Raw genomic sequence first — 25,639 nt, forward strand, 5'->3', positions numbered from 1 at the left:
TAATTGGACTGTTTTACTTAGCTCGTCACTACTGCTCAGTTCCTTAGTTATTTCTGTTATTTGCTGAGGTGGTTGTACTTATACTACACCCTGCACTTTATGTGCAGATCCAAGTGAGTTAAGAGCGCGACGATCGTTGAGTTCAGGCCGGCTATCTGTAGAGATTGCAAGGTAGCTGCTAGCGTCCGCATGACCTTGTTACTCCTTTTGTCATTTCTTCTTTTGGACAGTTAGACAGTTTATATATCTTAGTTTATAGTTTTAGACGCTCATGACTTAGTGACACCCCGATGTTTGGGGCTCGTTTCCGTATTTTCTATATTATATTTAGAGTTGATTTAGTTTATGAGAAATTTAAATGTTGGTATTATTTTATTAAATTCTTATAATCAGTTTAGTAGTAATATTTTAGGAAGTAGGCTTGCCTTGTAACATGATAGGCGCCATCACGACCATGGTTAGATTTTGGGTCGTGACCTTACCTTTAACAACTTGTTTATATTCAGAAGATGTGGCAGCTGTGAAGATGACATGATTGGCTATTTGGACCTGAGTGCATTGTTAGAGGGTCCTTTATTGCTTAACTTCTAGTTACCTGCCTCTTGTAAGTGGCGGCATAGGAAATTAAACTTTATTCCTTAGTGTGCTATTTTTAAAAGTCTTTTTCATATTCATGATATGAGAATTTCCCTAAAAAAGAACAAATTTACTGGTTTGGGGTTTGTGTTCCTCTTAAAATTTTGCATGTACCATCGGTTAAATCACCCTTAAGGGAATCATTATTTGAATGGGATTTTCCTCCTATGGTATTTCAGGTGGTGCCATGATATTGGTAGGGAGCAGATTGCCAATAAACCTCTTCTCAAAACAGTATTTCAGGTAAATTCTAGTTTATTTGGCTACTTAGAAGTGGTTAATTCTTCAATTAACTAAATCTATTTTCTTATTTGGTAGGTCATGATGCATTTGTTTAGTCCTCACAAAACTACCCTTTTTTTTGTTATTGTAATATGGCCAAATTTTCATGACATTTGCCATGACATAATATCCATTATAACAAATTTGTGGTTCATGACATTTGCCATGACATAATATCCATTATAACAAATTTGTGGATCATGACATTTGCCATGACATAATATCCATTATTAGGCCAAGGATTTCTTGCTATAAATAGAGGATTTTCTCCTCATTTGTAAACACACCAATTCAAGAGCTTTTCACTCTTGTCTTTCTTTCTCCTCATTTATTTCATTATAGAGTATTTTGTAAGAGAGTGAGTGTTGGGAAACACTTGTGTCAACCCTTTCTTTGGAGTGATCTTGTGAGGTTATTCTCTTGGGGTATTTGGGATGAATTAGAGTATTTACTCTAATTTTGTACTCTTTTTTGTACTCTTGTTGGTATAGTGAAATTGCTCCTCTCCGCTTGTGGACATAGGTCACCTTGACCGAACCACGTTAAATTTGTGTCTTCTTTATATTCTTTAATTGCCGTTATTATTAACTTCCATTGTCTTTGTTATTGTCATTATACCGTTGTTTGGCTAAATTCCGCACTACCTTGGTTCCCAATCCTAACAAATTGGTATCAAAGCCAGATCTAACCGGGTTAGTTTAAATAGCCAAAATGACTCTAACAAAGTCTTATGTTGAGAAATTTGACCGAAGTGCAAACTTCAGAATGTGGCAATTAAAGATGGAAGCTATCCTAATTCATGATGGCTTAGATTTGGCACTGCAAGGAAAGGAGAAGATGCCGGATAAAATGACGGACGAGGAGTTTGCCGTCATAGACAAAAAGGCAAAAACAGGTATTATTTTAAATCTTTCAAATGAGGTTTTGCGTGAAGTTGCAGCAGAAAGCTCAGCCAAAGGCATATGGGAAAAGTTTAAAACCTTATATATGAAAAGAACAGTAGAAAACAGGCTTTACCTAAAGTAAAAACTCTACACTTTTCGTATGGCTGAAGGTACCTCTATACTTACTCATCTTGATACTTTTGATTCTCTTCTTATGGATTTAAGTAACATAGATGCTGAAATCAAAGATGAGGATCAAGCTGTGTTATTACTTGTTTCCTTACCCCAGTCGTTTAAACATATAAGAGATATTATGCTTTATGGAAAGGATAATATCTCTTATAAAGATATCAAATCTATTTTGAAATCAAAAGAACAAGTAGATAGAGATATTACTGGGAAAACTAGTGGGAACCAAGGGGAAGGCTTATTCATAAGAGGTAGATCCAATAAGAAAGATTCAAGTAGTGAGAAACTTAAATCAAGGTCAAAATCCAGATACAGAAATGTCATGAACCACAAATTTGTTATAATGGATATTATGTCATGGCAAATGTCATGAAAATTTGGCCATATTACAAATCTCCACCTTGGCCTAATTTCGGCCTATATATAGTAAATTTGCTCCACCTTCTCCGCAAAAACCCCAATGGGCAAAATCATTCTTCATAAATGCCAATCAAGTTCAGGCAAAGCTTGAACTTGGACACTGGAAGAGGTTTTGTGAACATGTCAGCAGGATTGTCTCTAGTGTTGATCTTCTGAACAAAGACTTTTCTTTCAGCAATGGTTTCTCGGATGAAATGATACTTTATATTAATGTGCTTCGTCCTCTCATGATACATTTGATCTTTAGTCAAGTGAATGGCACTTTGACTATCACAGAAAATGGTAATACCACTTTGGTGTAAACTGAGTTCCGCAAATAGACCCTTCAACCATAAAGCTTCTTTGGTCGCCTCGGTCACTGCCATATATTCTTAAAATGATACCTGCTTTTGCCCTTTTGTTGGTATAGTGAAATTGCTCCTCTCCGCTTGTGGACGTAGGTCACCTTGACCGAATCACGTTAAATTTGTTCTTCTTTATATTCTTTAATTGCCGTTATTATCAACTTATATTATCTTTGTTATTGTCATTATACCGTTGTTTGGCTAAATTCCGCACTACCCGGGTTCCCGATCCTAACAGTTATACGTGATAAAACGAAGGTTTGCATATCTTTTTCTTCAAGATGCTTTAAGATTCACTTTGCCTTACTGTTTACGTTCCAGAAGGGTATTGACTAGCGGTTTATTTCAACTTTCCTTGCAGACTCCACTAGAATATCTTGAGCCTATTCTGAGGGAGGATATCCAGAAGGTAACTGAATTTGCTGGCGCTTTGAAACGGTCGTTGTTCAAACTAAATTTGTCTATTCCTCTCTACTCCTATGAAAAATAATCTGGAAAAAGAATGATATATTGTGTTCAGCTTTATCAGAAGTAACTAATTTTGCAGATATGGGATGGAGTTCGAAAGCCTCAAGCACACAAGGACACCCCCTAAGTGAATTTTTCAATGTGAGCATTTTTTCGCCCTTCTTATGTTATCAGCACAGCTATCCATATTAGAATTTTCTTATTTGTCTTTCTCTATGATGTGGGATCATACTGAGTTTGTTGTTGTTGTCGTCTTTCTCTGATGTCAAGGTAGAAGTCACTGCCCTACCCAGTTACGAGGAGAAGGAAGAGCAGTTTAAAGATCAGGTAGTTCCTCTTAGCTGCACAATATCTGCTGTTTTGAGTACCAGATTATTTCTTTTTGTGAATCAAATGGTTACCTATCTTGGGTGAGTTTTACGTCTCTTGGCTTTGTATGTTATTCGTTTAGGTTGCCCAACTTAGGCAGCAATTTTTACACTCTATCTCTCCAGGAGGCCTGGCTGGTGATAGGCGAGGTGTTGTTCCTGCCTCTGGGTTTTCTTACTGCACAGCAAATATGGAAAGTTATCAAAGAAAACAAGGACCTCGACTTGCCTGCTCACAAGGTGAAGCATGCTTGGTAATGAGAAGACAACTTATTTTTTCAATAATATAATGACCAAATTACTTGCCTTTTGTAGGCCATGGTGGCAACTGTGCGTTGTGAAGAAATTGCAAATGAGAAGTTCGGTAGCTTGATGATAAATGAGGTCTCGCGACTGCTTTATAACTTTTCCTGTTTCGATCAGAAATATAAAGTGCTCAATCCTTGCTTCAATATAGGATTGTCGAGCTCTTGAGCATGAAGTGCATGAGGATGCTGTTCGAAATTTTGGAAGATGACTAAGCTCCATCTTAGATGACTTTCTGTCAGAGTAAGTGGATAGGTGTTTAACCGTTAAATGTGTGACCATCTCATCTAAAGGCTTAAGCTATTAGAAAGAGCACACTTTTATTTGCTTAATTATGTCTTCAACATGCCTCCTCACGGGCGGGTTTGATTCTTTTTTATGAGCCAAGCACGTGAAAATTCTTTTTGATATTGGGTGGTGGTGAGACTCGAACCCAGGACCTCTGCCTACTCTGATACCATGTTAAATGGATGTTGGGTCTAACTCAACTCCAAAAGCTAGCTCATGAGGTGAGGATTATCCAAGCCATATTAAGGAGACTCCATCCTGAGCAACTTGTCACGACCCAAAATCCTAACCTGTCGTGATGGCGCCTATCGTGGTACTAGGCAAGCCGACATTTACGAAATAACTCCAACACTTAACAGAAAACGGATTTAAAATAGTTTAAATGATAACAACTTCCCATAAACAGGATAGAAATCCAAAATACAACGCGGAAATTCCCAACATCGGGGTGTCGCTGAGTACATGAGCACATCACAAGTCTGGAAAAAACTGTCTAATATAGTTTGAATCTAAATACAATAAGCGGAAATGTAGGGAAGGAGAGACAAGGTCTGCGAAACGCCGACAACTACCTCAAAACCTCCAGAAGATCAACTGTGCTTGGAAATCAACACCCACTATGTCCGGGAACACCTGGATCTGCACACGAAGTGCAGGGTGTAGTATGAGTACAACCAACTCAGCAAGTAACAATACTAAATAAAGAACTGAAATTAGTGACGAGCGTCACAGTTATAGCTCAATTACAGTGATTTCAACATAAGAAAGTAGGCATGCTCTCAAGTTCGATAAATTAGGTTAACAGTTATTCCATGATCAGTTCAAGTGAAACAGAATGCAATATCTTTCAGAAATTTGAAACAATGATACATGGCAGTTAAGTGCAACAATAATGAAATCAAATACATCCTCTCAGGGCCACAGTCACTCATCTTTCCCATTCGCTCCGCACTCAGCATTCGGCACTTGCACTCAGTAGGTACTTGCGCTCACTGGGTGTGTGTGCAGACTCCGGAGGGGCTTCTTCAGCCCAAGCGCTATAATCCGCACGGACAACTCACGTGCTGCACGGATAACTCACGTGCTATAATGTAATATCTGGATCCGCACGGACAACTCACGTGCTGCACGGATAACTCACGTGCTATAGTATAATATCTGGATCCGCACGGACAACTCACGTGCTATAGTATAATATCTCACAACCAGGCCCTCGGTCTCACTCAGTCATCAACCTCTCCAGTCTCTCGGGCTTTCAGAAATCATAATAAGCAGCCCGGACAGCAATGATATGATGAATTAAAAATGAACAATAGAAGCTCAGATGTAATATACAAATAAACTGTGACCGAGTACAAACAACAATTAGCAGATAATTCAACATGTACACGACCTCTGTGGGTCCCTACAATGCGCACATATAGTCTAAACATGATTTGCGGTTCAATTTCTCTAATACATGGAGAATAAACAGATAACAACAGATTATTCACTACACAGTCCCATGGAATTTGACCCTGTCACAATTCCTACGGTGCACACTCACATGCCCGTCACCTAGAATGCGCGTCACCTCAAAACCAAATACATGACACGTAATACGGGCTTTCGTACCCTCAGAACCAAATTTAGAACTGTTACTTACCTCAATACGAGCAATTCATTACTCCAACACACCCTTGCCTCGCGAAACGGCCTCTGAATGCCTCGAATCTAGCCATAAACAATGCGATATAATCAATACGGGCTAAAGGAATCAACTCCATAAGAAAATGCTAAGTTATTAATCAAAATCAAAAATCGGCTCAAAAGCCGGCCCCTGGGACCATGTCTTGAAATTCGATAAAAGTCACAAAACCCGAAAGCCCTTTCAACCACGAGACTAGCCATACCAAATCTATCAAAATTCGACAGCCAATCGCCCCCCAAATCCCCAAATCAAACTCTCCAAATCCCTAGCCCTAAACTCCCAATTTACACCTTAAATACACACCAACTAGGTGGGAAAATCAATGGGGAAGCAATATTATTGATCAAAAGTAAGCACAAGGGACTTGCCTCAAGAATCCCCTCGAAATCCCTCTAAAAAAATCGCCTAAACTGTGCTTGAAATATTTGAAATGAAGCCAAAATTGCGAACCCTTGTTTTAATAATTTACCCAGCCTTTTTGCACCTACGGCCATATAACCGCACCTGCGGAACCGCTTTTGCGGTCAATTCCCCGCTTCTACGGAAGCCACTTAAATTCCTCAGGCCCGCATCTGCGCTCCATATTCTGCGCCTGTGGAGCCGCTTCTGCGGAAACAAGTCTCTTCCTCAACTCCGCATCTGCGGAGCCTCGCTCGCACCTGCGGGCTCGCAGATACGGTTAACCCCTCGCACCTGCGCCCTGCCCAGGCCAGCACAGCTCCGCTTCTGTGTAAACCCAGCCGCATCTGTGGTATCGCAGGTGCGGAAATGACCTCGCACCTGCGATCTCTGCTCACCTCCTCCCTGGCTGCTTCTGCGGTTCACCTCTCGCTTCTGCGAGATCGCACATGCGATCCCCACTCCGCAGGTGCGATTACACCAGAAGCTGGTGAGTTTCAGCAGTTCCCTCAAACTTCAAATCGATCTGTTAACCATCCGAAATCAACCCGAGGCCCCCGGGACCTCAACCAAACATACCAACGGGTCCTAAAACACGATACGAACTTAGTCGAGCCTTCAAATCACCTCGAACAACATAAAAACATGAATTACACATAGATTCAATCCTAATGAACTTTAAACTCCCAATTTCTACAAACGATGCCGAGACCTATCAAATCACATCTGATTGACTCCAAATTTTGCACACAAGTCACAAATGACATTACGGACCTACTCTAACTTCCGGAATCGGAATCCGACCCCGATATCAAAAAGTCCACTTCCGGTCAAACTTTTCAAAAAATTCCAACTTTGCCATTTCAAGTCTAATTTCACTACGGACTTCTAAATCACCATCCGGACACGCTCCTAAGTCCAAAATCACCTAACGGAGCTAACAGAACCATCAAAACTCCGTTCCGGAGTTGTTTACTCAAAGATCAACATCCGGTCACTCATTTCAACTTAAGCTTTCAACCTTGAGACTAAGTGTCTTATTTCATTCTGAGATCACGCCGGACCCGAACCGACTACCTCGTCAAGTCACATAACAGCTATAAAGTACAAAATGAGCAGTAAATGGGGGGAACGAGGCTACAACTCTCAAAACGACCGGCCGGTTCGTTACATCCTCCCCCTCTTAAACAAACGTTCATCCTCGAACGAGTCTAGAAATATACCTGGAGTCTCAAATAGGTGTGGATATCTACTTTGTATCTCCCGCTCGGTCTCCCAAGTAGCCTTCCCAACTGGAATGAAGTGCGCGTACTTGGTCAGCCGATCCACAATCACCCAAATAGCATCGAACTTCCTCGAAGTCCGTGGGAGACTAACTACAAAATCCATGGTGATCCGCTCCCATTCCCACTCTGGAATCTCTAACCTCTGAAGCAATCAGCCCGCTCTCTGATGCTCATACTTTACCTGCTGACAGTTGAGGCACCGAGCTACAAACCCCACTATATCCTTCTTCATTCTTCTCCACCAATAATGCTGCCTCAAGTCCTGGTATATCTTCGCGGCACCCGGATGAATGGAATACCGCGAATTGTGGGCCTACTCAAGAATCAACTCACGTAGCCTATCCACATTAGGCACACAAATCCGACCTTGCATCTTCAATACCCCCATCATCCCCAATAGTAACATCTCTGGCATCACCGTGCTGAACCGTGTCCGTAAGGACAAGAAAATGAGGGTCATCATACTGGCGCTCTCTGATGCGATCATATAAAGAAGACCGAGAAACCACACAAGTCAAAACTCTGCTCGGCTCGAAAACATCCAATCTGACGAACTGGTTGGCCAAGGCCTAAACATCCAAGGCTAAAGGCCTCTCTGCTAGTGGTAGATATGCTAAACTCCCCAAACTCTCCGCCTTGCGACTCAAGGCATCAGCCACCACATTGGCCTTTCCGGGATGATAGAGGATAGTGATGTCATAATCCTTAAGCAGCTCCAACCATCTCCGCTGCCGCAAGTTAATATTGAGGGAATCTTCATTAACTATAATAGTTGGATCACTAACACTAACAACAAAAAAGAGGATGGGCATAACTATTCTTTTCGCCATGAGTGTTGTTGAATGAGTGTGTGGCCTGCATCTACTAAGAGAATTCTGATGTGGGGTGCGATAGCATTGTAGTTTTGTAGCAATACGTGGTGAGTTACTGAAAAGTAAATGTCTGATATAAAAACATGACTATCTGAAGTGACACCACACGTCTGGTATAAAGACGAGTTCTCGGAGGGGTTTGAGGAGTTTCTCTAATTTAAACTGTCTTATTTTTAGATTCTTCCTACTGATCAAAAGTAGTTGAAAGTTGGATTTATGGTCCGCTTATTTATAATAACCTTTTCTCCGCCTTCAAAACAGTAAAGCATAGGCATTTCACTAGTGTTACATTTATATGGAAGGACTATCTCCGTTTTATGGAGAAATTTATATAGAATCCTTGAAAACGATTTTCTTCCAAAAGAGCAAATTAACTTTTTTTATAACCGAGAAATCCTCGGGGGACAATGGGTCTGCCTCTCTATTCTTCTCCACTTCAATACCAAGCTTTTGTCATCGGTAAGGTTGAAAAAGTGATGCGCTGTGTACGGTCAAAACCGATTCTCAGTCATAAAGACCGATCGAGACAATAACGTTTCAATCGAAGGGTATCCGCATGGCGAGCTCGGACGAATTCCGAAGTAGAGACGTCGAGCTTCAAGCCATAAGACCAATCAACCGCAAAACTCGATATCATTATCGAACCCGCGTCCGGAGCAGACTACGGGGTAACGACGACCGACACAGGCCCCGAATATCGATGCTCCAAGGCAGAACCGAGCTCGAACTAAGATTGAGGATTCGATCTAGCACCAAGCTCGAGTCAGTGCCAAGCTCGCAAGACAAGAGCCGTTACAACCGCACCAAGGGAGAGAATCTTGGCGAGAATCAAGGGAGAGACAAACCATCATGGGTTCTCCACTATATGTATTATTTTATGTTGTTACAAATAAAGTAGTGACCCTCTACTATAAAAGGGAAGATAGACTGCAATAGGGAGGGCAGATCAAGATTTCATTGTGCCTGTTCTTCTAATATTTTTCAGTCTTCCCTTCCATCATTTTCCATTTTCACAGCAAAAATACCTGTATTGTCATTTTATATCAAAGAAATTTGCATACCCTTAGAACCATATCTAAATTTAACGTTATCCGATTTTTCGGGTAAACAGTTTGGGGCCCACCGTGGGGCTAAGGGTAACGGTGATTGTGTGATATAAATCTACAGTACACTCCAGCTTACAACTTCGAATCAGCCATGGCTCTACCTATCGACCTCGAAGCCGGCCTTCAAGATGAAACCAACAACTAGGTGCCCGGGGCCGGAAGGCTACCTAACAACGGTAACGAGGCTCGAATCGAAGAACCCGAAATTCGAGCCGAAGTACCACTGGATATCAATTCGCAAATAGCTCTAGAAGCGAATCAGCGTTCTGAACCAGAGAGGAGCGTTCAGGGCGGTGCTCGATCTATAGCCCGAGACACCTACAGCACGGGGGAAATCGGGATCAGCTTGCGTATGATTTTCGAAATGTTGCAAGCCCAACAAGCAGCAATAGCTCAGTTGCAGAGCCGAACCCATACGCAAAGCGGGCCGAACTCCAATCCGCTTCTTCGAGAAGTCACACCCAGAACGGAACCCGCCGTAGTGAAATCAAACGAGCGGGAATCGGGGATTGCTCCTGAAATTGCTAAATTGCTCGAGGAACTCACGAAGCGAGTCGAAGCCAACGACAAAAAAGTGGAAACGTATAACGCTAGGGTCGATCAAATTCCGGGGGCTCCGCCAATGATAAAAGGGCTCGATTCGAAAAAATTCATACAAAAGCCTTTTCCCTCGAGCGCGGCTCCAAAACCAATCCCCAAAAAATTCCGTATGCCCGAAATTCCCAAATATAACGGTACGACCGATCCTAACGAACACGTCACCTCCTACACATGCGCCATCAAAGGCAACGATTTGGAGGATGATGAAATCGAATCCGTATTGTTGAAAAAGTTCGGAGAGACCTTCGCAAAAGGAGCGATGATCTGGTATCACAACTTACCGCCGAATTCCATTGATTCTTTCGCCATGTTAGCGGACTCGTTCGTAAAAGCACATGCGGGTGCCATAAAGGTTGCAACAAGAAAATCGAACCTCTTCAAAGTAAAGCAAAGGGGTAACGAGATGCTGAGGGAATTCGTATCCCGATTTCAAATAGAGCGTATGGACTTGCCACCGGTCACAGACGATTGGGCCGTACAAGCTTTCACCCAAGGACTGAACGGGCTAAGCTCGACAGCGTCACGTCGGCTGAAACAAAATTTGATCGAGTACCCTATAATAACTTGGGCAGATGTACACAACCGGTACCAATCAAAAATCAGGATCGAAGATGATCAATTGGGAGTTCCATATGGGCCCGTACGACAGAACCACACAACCACTAAAAATCAAAGGGAAGCATGAACAACAGTTCAGCACGTGACACGGTTCGGAACAACCGAAGGATTGATCGGGGGCAAAATTCTCGGGGACTTATGAGCAAGAGCGGCTTTGATAAATATACGGGTCCTATAGAAATCCCTCGACTATCGGAGTATAATTTAAACATTGGTACATCCGCCATCGTATCGGCCATCAGACGCATAAAGACACCAGATGGCCTCGACCCATGCAAACCGATCCTGCCCAAAGGAATCCCAATCAAATGTGCGAATATCATGGCACCCATGGTCACAAAATGGAAGATTGCAGGCAACTAAGAGAGGAAGTGGCTCGCTTATTTAATAAAGGGCACCTTCGGGAATTTCTGAGCGATAGGGCGAAGAACCATTTTAGAGACAAGGAATTCGGTAAGCGAAACGAGCCAGAAGAACCGCAACACGTCATTCACATGATCGTCGGCGGCGTCGATGCCCCCCCAGAGACCGATGCTTAAACACGCTAAAACGTTGATTGTGACGCGATCTCGAACCCAAGATCATGCACCCGCAGTGACTTTATCCTTCAGCGATGAAGATACAGAGGGAATCATCCAACCCCATAACGACACGCTGGTAATATCCGTACTCATGAATAAAACTAAGATTAAGCGTGTGTCAATTGATCCAGGTAGCTCGGCCAATATCATCAGATCGAGGGTAATAGAACAGCTCGGCCTGCAGGATCAGGTCGTACCCGCAACTCTGGTTCTAAACGGATTTAATATGGCATGTGAAATCACTAAAGGCGAGATCACCCGTAGCCGGAACCATCCAGCAAACAAAGTTTCACGTAATCGAAGGTGATATGAGATATAACGCCCTCTTCGGAAGGCCGTGGATCCACAGCATGAGAGCAGTACCCTCGACCCTACACCAGGTCCTCAAATTCCCAACATCGGAAGGTATCAAAATAGCGTACGGGGAACAACCGGCCGCAAAGAAAATGTTCTCCGTCGAAGAAGCAAAATCAATATCCTCACCTTCACCAATGAAAGGATCAGGTTCAAAGCTGAGCGCCAAATAGCAATCACAAACATCGGCTTCGACCCGACCAGGTAAGCAAAACGTTGAAGAGGACGATGATATCGATGTATCCCTCGATCCTTCGTAACCCCCGATGATTTCGATGCCACCAAGTCAACAATTGAGGAACTGGAGCAAATCGTACTGATCGAACACTGGCCCGAACAAAAGGTATACCTGGGAACGGGTTTGAGCCCCGAACTCAGGAAGAAACTCATTCGACTTCTTATCAATAATATCGATTGTTTTGCCTGGTCCCATCTAGATATAATAGGGATCACGCCGGACATAACGGCGCACCAGCTAAGCTTGAACCCTATGTTCAGACCGGTGAAGCAAAAAAGAAAGCCCCAGTCCGAGGAAAAGCACGCATTCATAAAGGACGAGGTAACCAAACTTCTCAAGATAGGGTCCATTCGGGAAGTAAAATACCCCGAATGGTTAGCCAATGTGGTTGTTGTACCTAAAAAAGGAAACAAACTTAGAATGTGTGTGGACTATAAGGATTTGAACAAAGCATGCCCCAAAGATTCCTTCCCACTGCCCAACATCGATCGTATGATCGATGCCACGGCCGGCCACGAGATTCTCACCTTTCTCGACGCCTATTCCGGGTATAATCAAATTCAGATGAATCCGGACGATCGGGAAAAGACTTCATTTGTGACCCGATATGGAACATATTGTTATAACGTAATGCCCTTCGGGCTAAAAAATGCAGGAGCTACTTATCAACGCGCCTAGTAAACAGAATGTTCGAAGAACAAATAGGTAAAACGATGGAAGTTTATATTGATGACATGCTAGTTAAGTCCCTGCGCGCAGAGGACCATTTGGCCCATTTGCAGGAAACGTTCAAGATTCTGAGGAAATTCAACATGAAGCTCAACCTCGAAAAATGTGCTTTCGGGGTCGGTTCGGGCAAGTTCCTCGGCTTCATGGTCTCAAATCGGGGAATTGAAATCAACCCCGACAAAATCAAGGCCATCGAAGACATCACCATCGTGGACAGCGTGAAAGCTGTACAAAGGTTAACGGGAAGAATTGCAGCCTTAGGCCGGTTCATTTCAAGATCATCGGATCGAAGTCACAAATTTTTCTCCCTACTCAAAAAGAAGAACGACTTCGCCTGGACGCCGGAATGCCAACAAGCGTTACAGGAATTGAAACGATACCTCTCGAGCCCTCCACTGCTCCATACTCCGAAAGCGGACGAGCAGCTCTACCTGTACTTGGCGGTATCGGAAGTCGCCGTAAGCAGCGTCCTAGTTCGAGAAGAGCAAGGTACGCAATTTCCCGTTTATTACGTGAGTCGGACCTTAGGAGAAGCGGAAACTAGGTATCCGCACTTAGAAAAATTGGCACTTGCCCTGGTAAGCGCGTCTAGAAAGTTAAGGTCGTATTTCCAATGTCACCCCATAAGCGTATTAATCACCTACCCACTCCGAAATATCTTACATAGGCCCGAACTATCAGGCCGATTGGCCAAATGGGCCATCGAACTCAGTGGATACGATATCGAATATCAATCCCGCACGGCCATCAAGTCTCAAATTTTGGCAGACTTCGTGGCCGACTTCACGCCAACCCTCATACCCGAAGTCGAAAGGGAACTCCTTTTGAAATCAGATATATCGTCCGGGGTATGGATCCTTTTTACGGACGGTGCTTCGAATATAAAGGGGTCCGGGTTAGGCATAGTTTTAAAACCCCCCATGGGTAACATTATTAGGCAAGCTATTAAAACTATCATGTTAACTAACAACGAGGCCGAGTATGAAGCCATGATTGCAGGTCTCGAACTGGCTAGAAACTTGGGAGCAGAAGTCATTGAGGCGCACTGTGACTCTTTGCTGGTGGTGAGTCAAGTAAACAAAACCTTCGAAGTCGGAGAAGGTAGGATGCAAAGGTATTTGGACAAACTACTTATCACCTTACACCATTTCAAACAATGGACCTTACAGCATGTTCCCCGAGAACAGAATAATGAGGCCGATGCTCTAGCAAATTTGGGATCGTTGGTTGAGGTAGGTGATTTGAGCTCGGGGACTGTCGTCCAACTTTCAAGATCGGTAATCGAAGAAGGGCACGCTGAAATAAATTCTACTAGCTTAACCTGGGATTGGAGAAACAAGTATACTGAGTACTTAAAAAACGGAAAGCTCCCTTCAAACCCTAAAGATTCCAGGGTCCTACGGACTAAAGCTGCTCGATTTACGTTGGCTGCGGACGGAACACTATATCGAAGAACATTCGATGGACCGATGGCGGTGTGTGTGGGTCCGGGAGATACCAATTATATCCTCCGGGAAGTACACAAGGGCACTTGTGGCAATCACTCCGGCGCCGACACATTAGTCCGAAAAGTGATCAGAGAGGGGTATTATTGGATCGATATGGGCAAAGATGCGAAAGAATTTGTTCGTAAATGTGATAAATGTCAGAGGTTTGCGCCAATGATCCATCAAGCCGGGGAGCAACTTCACTCGGTCCTATCCCCGTGGCCATTCATGAAATGGGGGATGGACATCGTCGGCCCTCTGCCGTCGACCCCAGGTAAAGCCAAATTTATTTTATTTATGACTGACTATTTTTCTAAGTGGGTTGAAGCGCAGGCGTTCGAGAAAATAAGAGAGAAAGAAATAGACTTTATTTGGGATCATATCATATGCCGATTCGGGATATCCGCCGAAATAGTATGCGACAATGGGAAGCAATTCATTGGCAGCAAAATCACAAAATTCCTCGAAGATCACAAAATAAAAAGGATATTATCAACACCATACCACCCCAGTGGGAACGGTCAAGCCGAATCAACGAACAAGACTATTTTTCAAAACCTGAAGAAGAGATTGAACGTCGCGAAAGGAAAATGGAGAGAAATCCTGCCCGAAATCCTTTGGGCATACCGAACAACGTCAAAATCCAGTATGGAGGCGACCCCGTTCTCCTTAGTATATGGTTCCGAAGCATTGATGCCAGTCGAAGTCGGTGAACCTAGTCCCAAATTTCGATTCATGATAGAAGAATCAAATAACGAGGCCATGAACACCAGCCTTGAATTATCGGACGAAGGACGAGAAGCTGCCCTCATCCGACTGGCCGCCCAAAAGCAACGAATCGAAAGGTACTATAATCGAAGAACTAAACTCCGCCATTTCAAGCCCTGGGACTTATTGTTAAGAAAGGTCACCATCAATACTCGGAATCCAAACGAAAGAAAATTGGGACCAAATTGGGAATGACCATACCAGGTGCTCGAGAACGTTGGAAAAAGGATCATACAGGCTCGGCATCATAAACGGCAAACAGCTATCAAGCAGTTGGAATGTATCACATTTAAAACGGTACTACTGCTAAGGCACGACCTTTCCATATTCATCTAACTAACCCATGCAGAAGTCTGAACGAGAGCTGAAGAAGATCTTCCAATCAAGAGCACGCGTTGCACTCTTTTTCCCTTAGACCGGTTTTCTCCCAAATGGGTTTTTCGGCAAGGTTTTTAATGAGGCAACCATCGATTGTGCTGCACTTTCAACAATATCCGAGGCCTCTTTCCGGTAGACCTCGAATACCGGGGGGGCATCAGGGCCCTCAAATACATCGAGTTCAGATACAAGAAAGTCATCTCACAACAATAGGGTTCCAACAGGAAAAATTGTAAGAGCCAAATGGTCAAAATGAACCATGCTCATATAGATTGGCCCAAACATAAACACATGTGCAATGACTTGAGATTTATTGTTCAACCAGAATTAAGATTCACTCAACTATTAAGCTTACGGGCTACTTATATTCCGAGTTCGAAACATTCACTCGAATATTAAGCCTACGGGCTACTGTTATTCCGAGTTCGAGCAAGCACTCACTCGACCATTAAGCCTACGGGCTACTTATATTCCGAGTTCGAAACATTCACTCGAATATTAAGCTTACGGGCTACTGTTATTCCGAGTTCGAGCAAGCACTCACTCGACCATTAAGCCTACGGGCCACATTATCTCGAGTTCGAAACATTCACTCGACCATTAAGCCTACGAGCTACTGTCATTCCGAGTTCGAGCAAGCTCTCACTCGACCATTAAGCCTACGGGCTACTTTCATTCTCAAGTTCGAAACATTCGCTCGATTATTAAGCCTACTGGCTACTGTTATTCCGAGTTCGAGCAAGCACTCACTCGACCATTACGCCTACGGGCTACAATATTTTAAGTTCAAAACATTCACTCGACGGCTAATAAGCTACTTTTACTCTGAGTTTACATTAACTCAACCATTACATTACACCTACGGATTATGTTCCTTTAAAGTTTGAATCATCGACTCAACAAGCAAACCCAGGTGCTACAAATCTGATCGATTAGAGAAACTACAAGGTCAACATTCGATTAAAAGTCTTCACAAAACAAAAACAAGTCGACCTGATTACACATGTATATACAAAATTTGCCTACGAGATTAATGTACAAACATCAAGAATTAGAAACTAAGCTTCCTGGTCGAGCTCTTCCCTGTCCTCGGATCTGCTTTTGCTACCATCATCATCATCATCGACAGAAGCCAAGGCTTCAGCTTCCGCTTCGAGCTCTTTTGCCTTTTTTACCTCTTCGGCAAGGTCGAAACCTCGAGCGTGTATCTCCTCGAGGGTCTCCCTCCGAGACCTACACTTAGCAAGTTCGGCAACCCAATGAGCTCGAGTATCGGCGGTCTTCGCCGTTTCCCGGGCCTCCATCTGAGCAGCCTTAGCATCAGCCCGATATACAGCAATGGACTTATCCGCCAAGACTTTCGACGACTCAACCTCAATATTAAGGGCATTATATTAACAAGAGTGATATCTGGACATGAGATGCACATATTTAAATCATAGCACATATAAAGTGCCTTTCGATTCACAATCATTTATCTATATAACTAGAGAATTGTATAGTATATATAGATGATATATTACTATATTCAAGAACACAAGATGAACATATAAAATTATTAGAAAAATTCATATATATTATAGAAAACTCTGGTATAAGCTTAAGCAAAACCAAAGCAGAAATTATGAAAAATCAGATAGAATTTTTAGGAATACAAATAGATAAAAATGGAATAAAAATGCAAACACACATAGTACAAAAAATAATCAATCTTGATGAGAACATAGATACAAAAAAAAAATTACAATCATTTTTAGGATTAGTAAACCAAGTAAGAGAATATATACCTAAATTAGCAGAAAACCTAAAACCTTTACAAAAGAAACTAGTGTGATACTTTGTTGAGATGTGGATGTGTTGTTAGGAGTTCTTTTGGTGGTCCTCTGGCAGGTGGTTAGGCCCAATTGCAGAGGAGACTCTGCCGAAATTTATGAAAACAAAATTTGGGAATTAGTCAAATTTGGGAGCTTAAGATGTGTGGAAGAAGAAACGAGTTATGTTAAGTGTTTGGGGCAAGCAATTTTTTTTTTAAAAAATTGATTTTCGTTTTTTTTTTTTAACTTTTTTTTCGCTCTTAGTATTCAAGAAATCTCCAGAATTATTAAGAACGAAACCTTGATAGAACGCTCTGATACCACTTGATAACGACAAGGTCGGGAATCCAAACTAGAGTAAGAATTTGAAAAGTAAATGCGAAAGCAATAACAATAAGGAATTGAACAACTAGCACTTAAGGGCAGAAAATAAAGGATATGGGAAAATTCAAGGAAAGAATTCCAAGAACTTCCAAGAACGCAAGTTCTATAGCCTTGACAAGATCAAAGCAACAACGTCTTGATTTATTGAAGAAATCAAACGCCTTTACTTAAAAGCAAATCAAAACAATAGATTCGGATTTTGACCGCTTTACGAGTAACTTGATAACGACAAGGTCGGGAATCCAAACTAGAGTTTTGTTAAGATGGTTTCTTTTTCCGCTGCCAGGCGGTCGAGGGTCTCCTTCCACCGATTGCATTCAGCTCGGATTTGATCGAATTCTTCTCGAAGTAACCCGATCTTTTCGATCTTTTGCTGCAACTGAGACAACGAAGGGTTAACTTCCATGGTTGAGTCAGACCCATACTTTAACAGAACGAGGCTCACCTGCTTATCAAGCTCGACCCCTTCTTCACGGACCTTAGCCAAATCCGCTTGGAGGTCCTTTATAGCCTCGTCCTTTTGGCTGCAAAGAAGCCGCGGGGCATCTCTATCACGTGAGACCTTCCGGAGCTTGGCCTCACAATGGCTAAAATCGACTCGAAACCTACCAATGGCCTGCACAGTAAGAAAACGAAGTCAAGTATGGAAAAGAACAAATAAACGAAGTATGGAAGAATCATTACCCGAGTAATAAAACGCTAAGCCTCCTCCAATAAAAGAGAAGCGTCACCGATATCGGAACCGTCGTCGACTCCAGTAAAACAATCCCCGAAAGGATCCCTTGCACCAGAGCCTGCGCCGATATCAGGATTCTTCAATTCTCGAGCTTCCTTCAGCGCCTCCTCAGAAAAAGATGGAAGAGAAGGCGAATCACCCATTCTCGAGCAAATCGCTCGGAGTACTCCGGTCGAGATTCTGGTCTTCGGGAACAACCCCGACAGGTATAGCCGCCATCGGCTCGGGAGCTCTGGCAACCTCGATGGCCTCCGTAGACCGAACTACCAAAGCCGAGGAGCTATTTTCTTCTTCTTCTTCTCTCCGTCGTTGGACCGAGTCAATCGAAAGGGCAATTGTTTTTCTCTTCACCCTGCGAGTTTTGGGCTTGGGGGTCCTCTGACCGAGAGGAAGCTTTTCGCTTCTTATCTTCCCCCTGTTTAGGGACCAGGGACTTGTTTCTTTCCTCGCCGCTCGAAGGCCTCAAAACGGCATCCCTGGTTACATCTGCACAAGAGGAAATCGGTAACGAATAGAACGCAAAGAATACTTCGAAGGAAACAAGAAGCAAACCTCACCATGGTTCTTGGCCTCCCATCTGCCTTTTGCCAAATCACGCCAAGCGCGCTCGGCGTAAGAGGAGGTCGAGGCCAACTTCCGAACCCAGTCCTCGAGGTCGGGCACCGCTTGTGGCCTCCAAGGGGCAGCTGAACATCAGGGAAGGACATCAGAAAAAATCGGAAAAGCACCTGAAAGGTGGAAAAAAATTACTTACGGTCAAAATTCCATTCCTCAGGGAACGGCATCTTCTCCTCCGGAATGATATCACGGGTCCTCACTCGGATATAACGACCCATCCAACCTCGATCCTTGTCTTCATCGATGCTCGACATCAATGCCTTCGATACCCGACGATGAAGTCTGATTAGTCCTCGAAAGATCTGAGGCCGATATAGTCGGATGAGGTGGTTCAGAGAAAAATCCAACCCTCCGGCTTTGGTAGAGAAGAAGCGCAATAAGATCACTATACGCCATAAAGAGGGATGGATTTGGCCAAGGGTGACTTGATACCTTTTGCAGAAATCAATAATCACCGGGTCGACGGGTCCCAGTGTGAAGGGATAAGTGTAAATACTTAAAAACCCCTCCACGTAAGTGGTAACATCCTCGTCGGAAGACGGAATTTGCAGCACGACCTCGGAACCCCAGTTGCAGTCTTTTCGGACGGCCTCGAGGTGATCTTCCGTTATAGAGCATGTATACATCGATACGTTTTCATATCGACCCGGAATGGAAGAAGGGTTCTCCACCTTAAAATCGGTTTTCAAAATGCACGGGCCAGGAACATAGTCATGAACTGACGGCTCCACCGGCGCCTTATCATCAGACAACCGTGAGGAAGGGGCTTTTTCCTTCTGAGGTACAGTTTTGGAAGTTTTCGCCATTGATTTGAAAGGAAAGAGTGCAAGGGAAGAAATAGACAGCACCAAAATTCTGGTATGAACGGCCCCGTAGCAGCAAAGTAGAGAGGATAAATAGGAAAGTCTGGAGGAAGAGAAGGCGCAAAAATGGTAAAAGTTGCGTGGAAAGATTATTTATAGACTAAGGCCTGACGGTTCGGTATCAGCGGTGGCCGACCACCGTCTGACACACATTAAATGCCTTGGTAAAACCGAGCCGATGGGACAGCCATCACATACGTCGAGATCGGGTTCGATAGAAACGTCGGCATAAATTTGATCGAGCCGCAGGGAAATCATATCGTTCCTCGCCACATCCTTTCCGAGAAACGAGGGGGCTATCTGTGTACGGTCAAAACCGATTCTCAGTCATAAAGACCGGTCGAGACAATAACGTTTCAATCAAAGGGTATCCGCATGGCGAGCTCGGACGAATTCCGAAGTAGAGACGTCGAGCTTCGAGCCATAAGACCAATCAACCGCAAAACTCGATATCATTATCGAACCCGCGTCCGGATCGGACTACGGGGTAACGACGACCGACACAGGCCCCGAATATCGATGTTCCAAGGCAGAACCGAGCTCGAACTAAGACTGGGGATTCGATCTAGCACCAAGCTCGAGTCAGTGCCAAGCTCGCAAGACAAGAGCCGTTACAACCGCACCAAGGGAGAGAATCTTGGCGAGAATTAAGGGAGAGACAAACCATCATGGGTTCTCCACTATATGTTTTATTTTATGTTGTTACAAATAAAGTAGTGACCCTCTACTATAAAAGGGAAGATAGACTGCAATAGGGAGGGCAGATCAAGATTTCATTGTGCTTGTTCTTCTAATATTTTTCAGTCTTCCCTTCCATCATTTTCCATTTTCACATCAAAAATACCTGTATTGTCATTTTATATCAAAGAAATTTGCATACCCTTAGAACCATATCTAAATTTAACGTTATTCGATTTTTCGGGTAAACATGCGCGTCTAACCCACACATCACGTACTGCTCTCTTACTGCTAGACCAAACCCCTGGTAGCTCCAAAAGGAAAAGGTACTGGAATAACATTTACCCAGAAAAGGAGGAAACTTCTGACGGGTACACTGAAAAATGCCATTCCCCCTCTTTGAATTTATTGTAGTTTTGGGCATGACCAGCTTCCACAGCGTGAGAAGCAGTGTGAAAAAAAGCTGGGGAATGATCTTCTTTCCTTTTTCTTCCATTTGAAACGAGACAAGGAAAGAGAAAAGTTTCAAACTTCTACTTCCTTTCTCTAGGTTCTAAACATAGGATAAGCATTGTGATGGGTTACATTGACATAAGAACTTAACTGAACCATTTCCTATGTGCTCCCATATGAAATATGCATGTGATGCCTTTGAACTTCCGAATTTGATGTTAAGCTGGAGGTAAAATTCTTGTTTTGCCTCCAATGTGAGCTGTAGCTCTGATGCTTTGAATGATCTTTTTTCTCTTTTAACAGATATGATGCTGAATCTGTCTTCTTTGAAGAAAATGTGAGAAGTTTAAAACGTCAACAGTTTCTATCGAAAGCTTTGCACATGAGTTCTGGTTAACGTTGTGTTGCATTTGTTGTACTGTTTCATGGACAAATTATCTCATGAATTTGCATGGGATCTATTTCTGATCTTTGACTGTCTTCTTTGGTAATTTGATCAGTAATTTTGTATGAATACCCAAGAGGAACTTCTGTTACCGGTTCTCGGGAAAATCATTTTCTTATACTGCATAATTTTATTTTTGCTAGTTCCTCATCTTGTTCACTTGTCTCTTTTTGCGAAAACTAGTTTCTTCTTTGTTTTCTTGGTTCCATTTTTACCCCCAATAAGTAGGTAGTTGTTTTTATCTCCTCCAGAGGGTTCTTTGTAAATTATATCTTTGCCTATACTCTTCTTGCACTTCTTGCAAGTTTTTTCAGATCACTGGATAGAATGAGCATGGTTCACCACTTGTATACCAGAATAATACTCTAGAAGAATTTTCTTGACCAAGATCTAAGTGTTAGCCAGGAATTTCCAAATTTACGTAATGTGAGCCTCCACACTGTCTTACCACTCAGGAAGTGTGGAAAGGGTCCATATATTCTTAAACATGTTAGATTGTGCATTGGAAGAGAAAGGATAATCTTTTACAGCTAAAGGAAACTAAGTAGCTTTATCTCCATGTCATTTGGTTAAGAGAAGGTGAAGCAAAAGGGCTCTTAGTGTTTTACTTACTCCTTTAAGAACATAAAGATTGTACTCTTTATATCTTATACTTTTGGAATTAAATAAATATTTTGTGTGATACTTCTTCATGCCACTCTGTCTTTTACCTCTCCTTCCCATATACCGTTTCAACCAAACAATGTAAACAGTTCATTCCCCTGAATGTCTACTTTCCTGGGCATTCTCTGATCCGTTTACATTTTCCTCTGACTAGAGTGTACGTTTTGTCTGTACGCATAAATGTCTCATTATAGGGCAACGCTATTTCTAGTGTCTCGGTTTGTCTTCTTCTATTTGTGCACGGTAGTAAGGTAAGAGTTAGAATTTTATTGCATTTAAGTGCTGATATAAAAGAGGAATATATTGTAATGTTTTATGATATTCACCATTATTTTACATGCTCATCATGCAAAGCTTTCTGCAGTTGGTCCATCCTGCTTTAATTTCACAGTTGGGGCATCTACGTTATAAATCACTTGAAGCATTTAAGACTCAGCTGGAACAATCATTACGCAGAGGAGAAGCATTTGCTGCATATGTTCGTAAATGTGCCGACTCTACTATAATTGAATTTGATAAAGGATGTTCAGGTACTTCTACATCAGATTTGAAATGCTAAGACTCCAATTTTGCCAATTTCAACTTCTTTCTATTCAATTCAACCTTAAAAGGAAAACAAGATGTATGAAGTATGAAGAAGGTCAAACATAGAAACTAACCATGTTCTGAATGACAAAGCACCTTACTGACTTTGGTGCTTTTTCCTTAGCCAGCCTTTATCTAATTGATGCTTCACCATGTAAATATTGTTCTTTACTGGACGGCTGTTTAGCTCGCATAGAGTCAGTTTCAAGATGTTGAGGTGTTAGTGAGATAGTTTTCCCAGTTACTCCTCATTTCTTTCCCCCATTCAGTAATCCTTGCTTATCCAATATAATGGAAATCTATTTTAACTTTTTCTGCGAGCTACACTTCATCAAAGGGTATTTAAAGAAGTATCTTTATGCCGGACGAGACTAAAATCCATCAGAGGTAAGAGAGGATAGCTCAATATCTTTATGCCGGACGAGACTAAAATCCATAATGCATTGTGAAAAGAGAGAAAAATCTTGTAGAAGCACACTTAAAGAAAATGCACTAAAACTACTCTATATTTACAATGAAAAGGACTTAGTCTTCTACAAGGTAGAAACAGGTCCGTTGGCAGCAACTTTGTCTTTAGCATCAGGGTCTGCGCGCGCGGCACTGTTGGCGTCTGCCTGTAGCTGGGCGCTGGCGATGGCTAGCGGTGGGGCGACAGGACGCCACGGGGCACGTCCAAGGATTCATGGGGCATGGCTGGAAAGCCGCCCATGACATTACTTTTGCTCTGTGCATTTTATCTATTTCCATATGTTGCATGTCACTCTAAATGTGTATCTTTCTTATTGTTCTTATTCTTTTAATGAGTGTACTAATTAACAAAGTTTTACTGCTTCTCAATTTCCTCTGTTCACCTATTGAAGGACTAGTGCGATATGATATTTTTCAAGTGCTAGGACTTTTGATGCGTCAATTTTTTTTCCCCTTCAGGAAGCATACAGGCAAAACAGTAATTGGTTACCTCCTACCTGGGCTATAATGGCTATGATTATACTCGGTTTCAACAGATTCATGCTTCTCTTAAGGTTTTTATTTCTATTGCACTTTCTTTATTTATTCTGTACGTTCTCCTCAAGCTAATTCAGTTTCTGTTGTCACAGAAATCTGCTCTACCTCTTGATGCTTTTTGTTGTATATTTGTTGGGAAAAGCTCTGTGGGTACAGATGGACATTCCTGGGGAGTTCCGAAATGGCATTGTGAGTAAAATAGTTGTTCCTTGTTTTCATTTATGGCTTTACTCTTTTCCTGAGCTTAATATAGGTTGTTTGAACTAACTGATTCCTTGTCTGAACATCTGCTGTCTGTGCTTCCTTCGCTTGAAAGATAAAACATCTGAAACATAAAAGTTTTTTAAAGATAGTGTCCCAACGCTGCTGCCTGTGGTCACACATAAATGGTTTTTCAAGATAGAAGTCACTATTGCACTATGACTTGTTTTCAGCTTTGTCTAAAGCACATCAAGAAATAAAATAAGTTGCAAGTGTAATTTTTCCACTGTGGGATTCAAGATTGAATTAATGATTTCTTAACTATAGAAGAATGGGTCCCAATTGAGCCGCAAGATTTGGTAGTGGTAAGAGCATAGCAAATGGTACGTGGGTTAGGCGCACACCACGATTCGAACACTTCCGCAGACAAAAGCACGGTATTTAAATGGAGAAAGGGGTCCATTATTCACCGAGTTTCGAACTGTATGCCACTGACCCTTGGGATATTTTAGTTATCAAAAAAAAAAGGTCCTAACAGAGAAAGAGGAAAGAGGAAAGGAAGAGCGAGAGAGCATCGAGTGCATTGAGCTACAATGCTATCTACTTGAAATTATGTATTAAATATTAACATGTCTATATAATTTGTTTGTGCTGCCTTATCTGGAAATATGTGAGACCATAAAATTTTATTTTGGTCCCTGAAGGCAGTTCTCTAAAAAGAAGACAACAACAACATACCCAGTGTTATCCCACGGTTGGGGTCAGGGGAGGGTAGTGAGTACACAGACCTTACTCCTACCTTGTGAGGATAGAGAAGCTGTTTCCAATAGACCCTCAGCTTAGGAAAGTATAAGTACCACATCAATGAAAATATAGACAAGAAGAGATAGCACCAAAAAGCCATATAAAAGCAGAATGAAAACAACAAGATCGTAAGATTCTCTAAAAAGAAGAATGAAAAATATTTTCAGAAGTTATGCCCCTTGTGTCTCCTAATACATTTACTTGCGAGCTGAATGATGGAGACGTGTGTGGGATTAGAAGAATGATAACAGGAACACTTCGACATTTATATGGCAGATGTCCAATTTTCAACATGTGTGATTGTTATAGGTGAGCAAGAAATTGGTGTAGGTGCCTTTTAGCCATGTGACTAAGGGAGGGAGGGAAGTTGGTCATTTTGGGAGAGGGACAGTTTAGTTCATAGCACAGGGAGGGTGTAGCGGCCTTAAGCATTGGGAATGCAAAAATTCTTATTTTTGCTTTTGTTTTTTCTTCAAGTTTGTTCCCTATAATCGCAATGTGCTTTGGTGCAAGTGGAAACTCAAAGAGCTTAGATTTTGTTAAGTGGTCATGCATGGTGGAAAAATTGATAATGTTGCAGATTGTTTTTCCATTGGACCTGCAAGTGTAAAATATCTTATTCTCTTGCTATTCATTTTTGGATGACTAGTACACTGCTGTCCTGAACCCAAAACCTTTAACTGCTCTAATATCATGGCTTTGCCTCATTTAGAAACTTGGGTGCGTATAAGAAAAAGACAGTAAGATGTTTGTCTGATTAACATATAAAATTCTATTCTTCAAGTAATAAAACAAAATATTTCTAAAAGATCAAAAAATATTTGTCGGCTGGAGACCAGAAGTGACCCTATTCCATCAAAAGATTGAATCTTATCACTGTACCATCCTCTCTCTCTCTCTCTCTCTCTCTCTCTCTCTCTCTCTCTCTCTCTCTCTTTGGATAATCGTGGTGTACGTCAGCTTGCGTCCACCTCGACTAGTTTCACCAGGTACCTGCTATCTCCCACCATCACTAATACCAGGTAACTCTGTCCATCAAGGCTAGGGCAAAATGGGAAAAATGACTTAGTGTTTTGCCTCCGTCTGGATTTTAACCTGA

General features: G+C 42.3%; 1 pseudogene; it reads left to right on the plus strand.

Annotated features, from left to right (window-relative positions):
• Positions 1 to 25,639, plus strand: part of LOC104110587 (protein ROOT HAIR DEFECTIVE 3 homolog 2-like) — a 72,175-nt pseudogene that overhangs the window by 19,916 nt on the left and 26,620 nt on the right.

Source organism: Nicotiana tomentosiformis, chromosome 2, assembly GCF_000390325.3.
Source record: "Nicotiana tomentosiformis chromosome 2, ASM39032v3, whole genome shotgun sequence".
Classification (NCBI taxonomy): Eukaryota; Viridiplantae; Streptophyta; class Magnoliopsida; order Solanales; family Solanaceae; genus Nicotiana; species Nicotiana tomentosiformis.